We start from the raw sequence: 8,041 nt of genomic DNA, 5'->3' as shown, positions 1-8,041 counted from the left end.
AAAAGAGAGTTTTTTGATTAAATGCAAATATAGGAGAGAGTTTGATACCTTGGTTTGTTAGAGAGTTATTGTAGGCAAGCTTTCAATTTTTTGAACCTCATATTTTATATAGATTATTTTGCATTAAGAACCCTACAGTAGAGATTCTCTATTGCACCCCAATAGGGTGTTGAAAACTATAATTTGAACAATTTTTATGTTGTCATTGATGTCAAAACTTATTGGTAAGATAGTTTTCTATCTAATTTAATTGTCATATCTAGACGATTGAAGAAAAGAATTTGAAAAGTTGGTCATAACAATAGCACCTAGAGGAAATGTTGAGTTATGTAAAGAAACTACAATGGACACTTGATTACTTAGACTTTGACAAGATAAAGTGATTGTTTAAATCATGCTACAATTGAAGATGACAGTTCCACTAAAGCCTTGAGGAAGTGATCAAAGATTGAACAAATGCATAGGATTGACCAAGAAAAAGAGCAAAAGATTAAGGAACTTGCAATGATTGTCAAGTGATGGTAGTATCAACTGAGTGCTAGTATGTGTCGAGCAAAAGTAGTGGTGATCGAGCATTAGTATTGATAGAGTATCAATATATATGCCAAACAAGACTATTAGTAGTGACCCAGTAACCCTGTGATGACCGAGTGTTAGAACATGGTGTTGGCTAAGGGACAACATTTTAATAGTTTATGAGAAAATCATGATTTCCAACCAACAAAGTTGATTTCTTGGAATATGTAAAGTGTTTAGAAGATAAGGATTGATGATCTAGAATGTTTAATGCAAGGGAAGGATTTGGTGAGTGATCAATAGAATAATTTAAAAGATTTTTTTTAGAAGAGGAGACAAGCAGGAACGATGACAGATTAATTGTATGTCTTAAATATGATCGAAGTCCTAAGATCTATAGTGGTTTTTAAGTGGTGAAAGATTGAAATTACATATTGAAGAAGGTGTAAGGATTAACTTTATAAGTTGTTAAGGTTAGCAGAGCTAGTGAAAACCTAATAAGATTGGAGTAGTTGTTGATGTTATTGATTGGAATACTTAAGTAGGAGGCTAAGAAGAATTTTGAAGATGAGAATTTTTTATTTCTTGAAGGGTTTCCAAGTAGATCCGTGATAGAGATGACAATGAAGGACAAGCAGTGGATCAACATGTGAGCAGAACCGTGATCTGTATTTACAAAGTGAGTTGTATTTTCTAGATCAAAACCTGATGTTTGCTTTTAGCCATTGTATTAGTTTTGAAATAATTTAATCAAGGTTGACCTAACAGTCATATGTAAATCCTTTAATCAAGGTGGCATTCTAATGGAATGTTCTAAATTCCTCTAACATTGCCACTCCTAACAGGGTGACTAAATCTTTTATCAAGGTCACATTTAACAGTGTGTTTTGTAACCTTTAATAGGGTTGGCTCCTAATAGAGCTCACTTAATAAGAGTGAAAATATTGGTGACATGGTACTCATTGTTTTTCCCAAATTAGGTTTGCACATTATTATCCTAGTGCCAAACTTGTGTGGATATTATTTGTGATGATTTATTGTTAATGTTTTACATTTTGCAAATCTTTTATATTTAGGACAATAGATTGCTAGTTTATGTTACTGAAAGTTTACAATGGAGATTGAGCTAATGGATGTTAAGATCTAAAGTAGTTGAAGTGTTTATTTTTTGAATTGGTTTATTTGGACCTAGGATAAATGAATCACCCCTCCCCCCCTCTCTCATTTATTCTAAATATTCTAACAATTGGTATCAAAGCATTGGTGCTTATTGAAAAAAGTTTGAAGTTACTTAAAGGTAAAGATTAAGATGTAAAATAAGGAGGTGTCAAGGTTGAACAAAGAGAACTTCCTTGCATGGAAAATTTGATGAGGCTATTATTGAAGTTGACGAAAGATCAACCCAACAGCTCCCAAGAATCACTTGCATGCAAACACCTATCACAAAAAGCTATGGAGGTTGGAATTCCTAGATCCATAGATGAGACATTCTTGATGAGAAAAAAAGAGATTGTTATTATCAAAAGTGAATTAATCAATACAATAAATAAATCCTTATAAAAGGAGATAAAACCCTAACAAGAATCTAACCTGGGTTACATGATAATAATTAATAAAAGAATTAAGTATTATATGCCCAAAGTTTAGCTTAAGTAAACTAGAGATAATAAGTGAGTTAATAATTCAATCAATATGATTTAATTAATAAAAAAATACTTTATTACTCTAACATCCCCCCTTAAGATAAACTTAGGGAGTAGCTAAAAACCTACAAACTACTACTGAAAGTAAATTTGGGTCCCAACAACAAAGCCTGAGAAGGTACTCGAGCACAACAAAATCTCTGAAAAAAGGAAAAATAGAGAAATTACATTGGTAAAAACCTACTCTAAAAAGAGATGGAAAGAATGCTCAAAAGAACTAGTGAAGGAATGAATAAGCCTCCAAACAAGGGAATGTCCTAAATATATGAACAAAAGATGATCATGAAGATCACCATTGAAGCATGAAGGTGCAAACACTACCAAACTATTGATCTAAAGAACCTCTACTATATAGAACATGACCAGGTAGAGAAGACTAAGTCTGAAGAGCTGATCAATAAAAAATGGAAGGTATGTTCATGGCCTCCAAATATAGGAATGAAAGAATGTCTGTATGGTAAATGATCCATCTCACCAAAATGCATAGGTATCCAGCTAATACAATCGTCTTGTACATAGGACCAAATACTAAATACATAACTCACTCCATTGAGATAAGAAAGAAATAGAACCAACATAACCCAACAATAATGTTGAGAGGTAAGACATGAACACTGAAACTAAATGCAATATCTCTTGTAGAAAGAAGAACCATGAACATTGAGAGTGCAAAAGAAGTACAAACACCTATAATGACACATGTCATCAACACATCATGGGGCTAATGTGGTGGAAGGAACACTCACTTGAAAAAGGAAGATGGTGAGTATGGCCAACATGAAACCCCCCAAGGCACTTTATAATGTAGTGCAAGTAAAACAAAACACAAAGATGTGTAAGATCCCAAAATTAGAGATTACCTTAGTGGCAAATCTTTGCCTTTTGGTGATCCCATCTCATGGGTCGATTGTCATTTGAAAAATAGTGCATGCAACATAGGTCAACTGCTTCACCAAATATTTATCAGATTGGGTCCAATGCCCGTGGTAGTCACCCATTAGTTATCACATGATTGGTCAAAAAGATTTAGTCCAATCACCAATGCAATATACATTTTGGATGCATTTATTTTAAACATTTTTCCATCCTTTTCATGTTGTTTCTTATTAGCCCACATTCTTTCTCCATTACTACAATGAAGTAAATTTCCCTTGGGTTGGGTGTCACCTACTATTTTCCTAATGTGTATTGACCACCATCCTTGTTTAGCTAACTATTTACTATTATGGGCTTGCATAGGAAGGTGCATTTCACCTACATTTGAAATTATCTCATGTTAATCCCACATAATTTTCCAACCTATATTTGACTATAAGATATTATTGTTCTACATAATTTTCTCTTTTCTGCTCTGGAGATTGGCATTTCTTATTGCTGCCAAAGTTTTAGAGTACTAAGTGCATTGCCCATTGACTTATGGACCTTGGTTTTCATAAAAGGCAAGTAATTTTTAATTTTTTTATGTCAAAAGTGGTACTAGTATACTAGTACTGGTTATTTTTTTAGTTTTACTATCCAGTGTCCATTGGTGACTAAACATCTCACATGCTAAGATATCCTATAAGTTTGCAAATTATATTGGATAGTATAGTATACTGTACTACCATACTATTAGTACCCTTTTTTGGAGAATTAATCATATTATTGTTACTATATGTATTCTAAGAAATCTACTATCACTATTTATAGTCTTTGAGTCATCACTATTTGAGTCTTTTGTTCAACAACTAAGTTGATTTATTTTTTGCAGCCTTTATAGGCTTGCAATGTCAAACAAGAGGGGTAATAGGGGTCTCGGTAGGATCCTTGAAAGTGAAGAGAGGCCATCATTACCAAAACATAGAACCATAGCAACATATTTTGGTGGTGGACTTGTTGGCAACCTACAAGATTCACAAGTTAGATCTCTAGTGCTTATTGAAAAAAAAGATTCATCACAAGTTGGAGATTTAGACCGTACTGAAGAAGTTCAAGTTGGTGAACCTGATATCTCAATCAAGGATGAACTTGAACATGATTTGGACACACTTCCCCTAAGGAGGGAGTCACAAGCTGGTATTATAAAGTTGGAGTCTGTCCTAGACTAGTTGAGTGAGAAAACAAAAAGTAATTCCATAAATCATGTTCATGCACAAAAGGGGAAAAAAAATTGGAATAAAAGAAAGATCAATCTCACTGGGATCTATCCAAAAGGAATTTTTAGTTAGAATAGGTGAAAAAGTACTAGTTCATTGAACCAGTGGCCAATCTAATTGATGGTGAGCCTCCTGTAGAATGCAAATGTAAGATTTGCACATAGATAACAAAGAAGGAGAAGAGGTTGCAACTTAAACTTGATACCATAGAAAATCATATCAGTGAAGTTTACAAAAAGGAAACTATAGATGGAGTTGAAAAATCTGTGTTAACTTGGAAAACAAAGGACAACTGTCTACATATCAAAAATGCCAAAATATATGAGTTACACTAGTAATTATGGGAGAAGCATTCTGTAGTAAAAGGTCCCATTGAAGATTTCATTGGGAAAGAAATGGAAGTGCAAAATATGGGAAAAGTAGTTAAATTAAGTGTGGTCTTTTATATTTTTAGTAGAGGACATCCTATGAAAGACTACCCTTCAATCACTACCTTATTACACTTTTTCAAAGTTTGAAACTATCTAAATAGTCATTGGTCAATAAACAACAGGTGGGGATGGGCTAGATGTCTTGTATAGGTTGAAAAAGAAGACATGAAGGAAAAAAAAACACTCAAATTCATTGCATTTTCTCTAGATGAATTTACAATAATTGATAATACTTCCTAGGTGTGCATGCATGTTTAGACTATAAATGATCTTTGTCATCAACCCTTTCTACTATCTGTTGCTAAATTGAATTGTATTGTGATAGCTGAAAATTTATATGAATTATTAAAGAGTACTCTAATTAAATGCATTGGTTAGGATAACATGGAGATTTCCAAAAAGGTTGTGTGTGTTGGAGTGGATGGAGCTTCAGTTATGCAAGGTCATAAAAGTGGTTTTTTGTAAAAAGATCAAGAATGATTTTGCACCTTACAGTATTCTCATTCATTGCATGGCCCATTGAATGAATCTAGCTTTTGAAATTATCAACAATTTTGGTTGTGTGAGTAAAGTGAAATCTCTAATCAAAGAGATTTACCAATACTTTTCTCAAAGTCCAAAATGAGTCTGAGAATTTCAACACTTTGCTCAAGGACTTACTGATGGGAGGAAGCTTCTTAAAGACAATGATACTGGATGGATCTCTTTGGATGAACCAACGTATTGAGTAATCTTTGAACATCCATCATTTCTTGAACTAATCCACTCTATGCGAGATAGATTCCCTTGGCTATATTCAAGTCTAACTAATGTTAAGATACTCTTAACTTGAGTAGCTATTCTTCCCATGCTACAGGACATGAGAAATATTATAAAAAAGGTTCAATAAAGAGCTATGTACATTGTAGAAAATAATAAGCTACATAAAATGAAATGTAATAGCCTAGATACTCTATATTGATTGCTACCATTAGGTGAATCAAAGTTTGCAAAGTGGATAGAAATCACAGATTTGAACAATCCTGGGAACTTTTTATATATTGGTGCAAACAATGAGGTTTATGTTAGGGTACATGGAATTGACATACCAATGTAGTACGATGCCTATTTCAACCCTAATTCCAACCCCAATGAAGAAGGAAGTGAAGTTGAATCAGAACAAGAGAAGGTACTCTCATGTGTTACAAGTGAAGACTTCAAAAAGATCAAAGACTCTGTGATTGACTTTGTCAAGCAAGTTTGTTGTCATAAATTATATTTAGATTCCCTCTAGAGGAATTTCTTGAAGTAATGTTAATTGTTTTTCCACAATATTGGTCTCTAAATTGTCTAACTAATTTTCAAAGAAGGATGACGACTTTGATTCAACATTTTTGCAAACCAAACATAATCAATGAAGTAACTATAAATGAAATTTTAGATGAATCTGAATTGAGAGATCAATCATATTCTTTTGTAAACATAATGAGGGAACAATATGATCTTATGGAGAAACCAAATAAAGAGGGAGTGGTAACAAAGCTTTGGAAGAACCGTGGTGAGAGCAATTAGTTGAGAGAGTCAATACTAGAATATTTCAAGCTTATTGATTTATGTTTGACAATAATATTGGATTCAATGGAGGATGAGAGAGTTTTTAGTACTTTGGGCTTCTTGAAGTCAAAGGTTAGAAACAAATTAGATAAAAATTTGGATAATTGTTTGAGGCTCTATAATTCTAGGTATGAGGTAGATAGTTTCCCTTATGAAAAGGCTCTTAACATTTGGAGAAACCAATGTCTAAGAAGAGGGATTGTCAATATTTCAAACCCAAGTGGCATTGGTAGTGGCAGTGGTTCATGTCTTGATATTGGAAGCAATGAAGATGATGTTGACTTTGGCATGCATACTGACACTGATAGTGAGTTTGAAGAAAATACAACAAACAATGAAATATTATATGCAATAAATGAGGAGGATTTTGATGATAGTGATGTTGAGCCGGTCCAAGTGGAGTGACAACTATAGCAGCTTCTCAACTTCAAGCTCTAACTTTTGCATGAGTCAAGTAGTAGACTAGTAGCTTTGATCTAAGACTCTATCTACTAATTAATTATGTTTTTAGAAGTTAATTTATAGGCTTCATTCATTGTCCTTTTATAGATGCTTAATTTTTTTTTTTTGAACATGTTGATGTTACAAACTTACATGTTGAGATGTTCGTTGAAACTAGTTATTACTTGTAGAGCCTACACATGTTGAGAATTTCATTGATTGTATTTTTTAAACATGTTGAGATTTTCATTGATTCTAGTTTTTAGACATTTTTACTTTTAGATTTTCATTGATTCTAGTTTCTTTAAGAAATTGTAACATAATGCATTTAATAGAATAAGCTCTGTTTTAAAAAAACTGTATTACAATTTATAATTATAAATTAGCCTGTAACATAATAGATTTAACAATTAAAAACAATTACAACCCTTTGCAAATGGCTCAATGCCAAGTTGAAATGACCTTGAATTCCATTTTGCAGATACAAGGGAGCAACAATAGCTATAGGTTAGTTTGTAATTGTATATATAATCAGATTATTACTACATAATACATTATTTCTGTACAATCACATTGCTAATTGTACAATTTTTACAAGTAGTAGTAGGAATTTTTTTCCATCTGCTCTGTGTAGTAATAGTATGCTAGTGCCTGGCTGTCCAACTATCCTGATATGCTGGCTCTTGATTCCTGTAACAATTGACATTAAACAAATTTGAAATTAAATCCAAAATTTGAAATTAAAGAGCAACAAGAAACAAAATGATTATTGTACTATCAGTTACTAAGTTGTTACTTCTTAGTGCTATTAGCTATGATTGCCACTAACAACAACAATAATAGTTTTAGAAGATGACCAAGCTCCAATGAAGTTCTTTAGGGCCCTCCATTCTGCATCATTTAGAAGATCCATTTCTTTGAGGTTGTAGCTAAATAGTTGTAACCTTGTCAACAATAAATAATTTAGAGAGATAGTTTTACATTAATTGAAGAATTTATCTATAACTACATTCATTATTGATAGTCGTTTGATGCAACTTGCAATTCCTTCTAGAGTGGTTTCCTTTGGCAAGTTACCTAAATCAGAATTCATGGTCTTCTACAACTTTTTCATGTAATTTTCTTTTTCAATGAATATTCCCTCTAAGTTACCTAAATTTTATAATCCAACATTTACCAAGTTCAGTATGATGTGATTCATCTTCATCAAGTCTTTAGAAGT

This window comes from Cupressus sempervirens, chromosome 4 (genome assembly GCF_028749045.1).
Source record: "Cupressus sempervirens isolate cs-2001-9-10 chromosome 4, ASM2874904v1, whole genome shotgun sequence".
Lineage (NCBI taxonomy): Eukaryota > Viridiplantae > Streptophyta > Pinopsida > Cupressales > Cupressaceae > Cupressus > Cupressus sempervirens.
Note: the sequence above shows the minus strand (reverse complement) of the source record.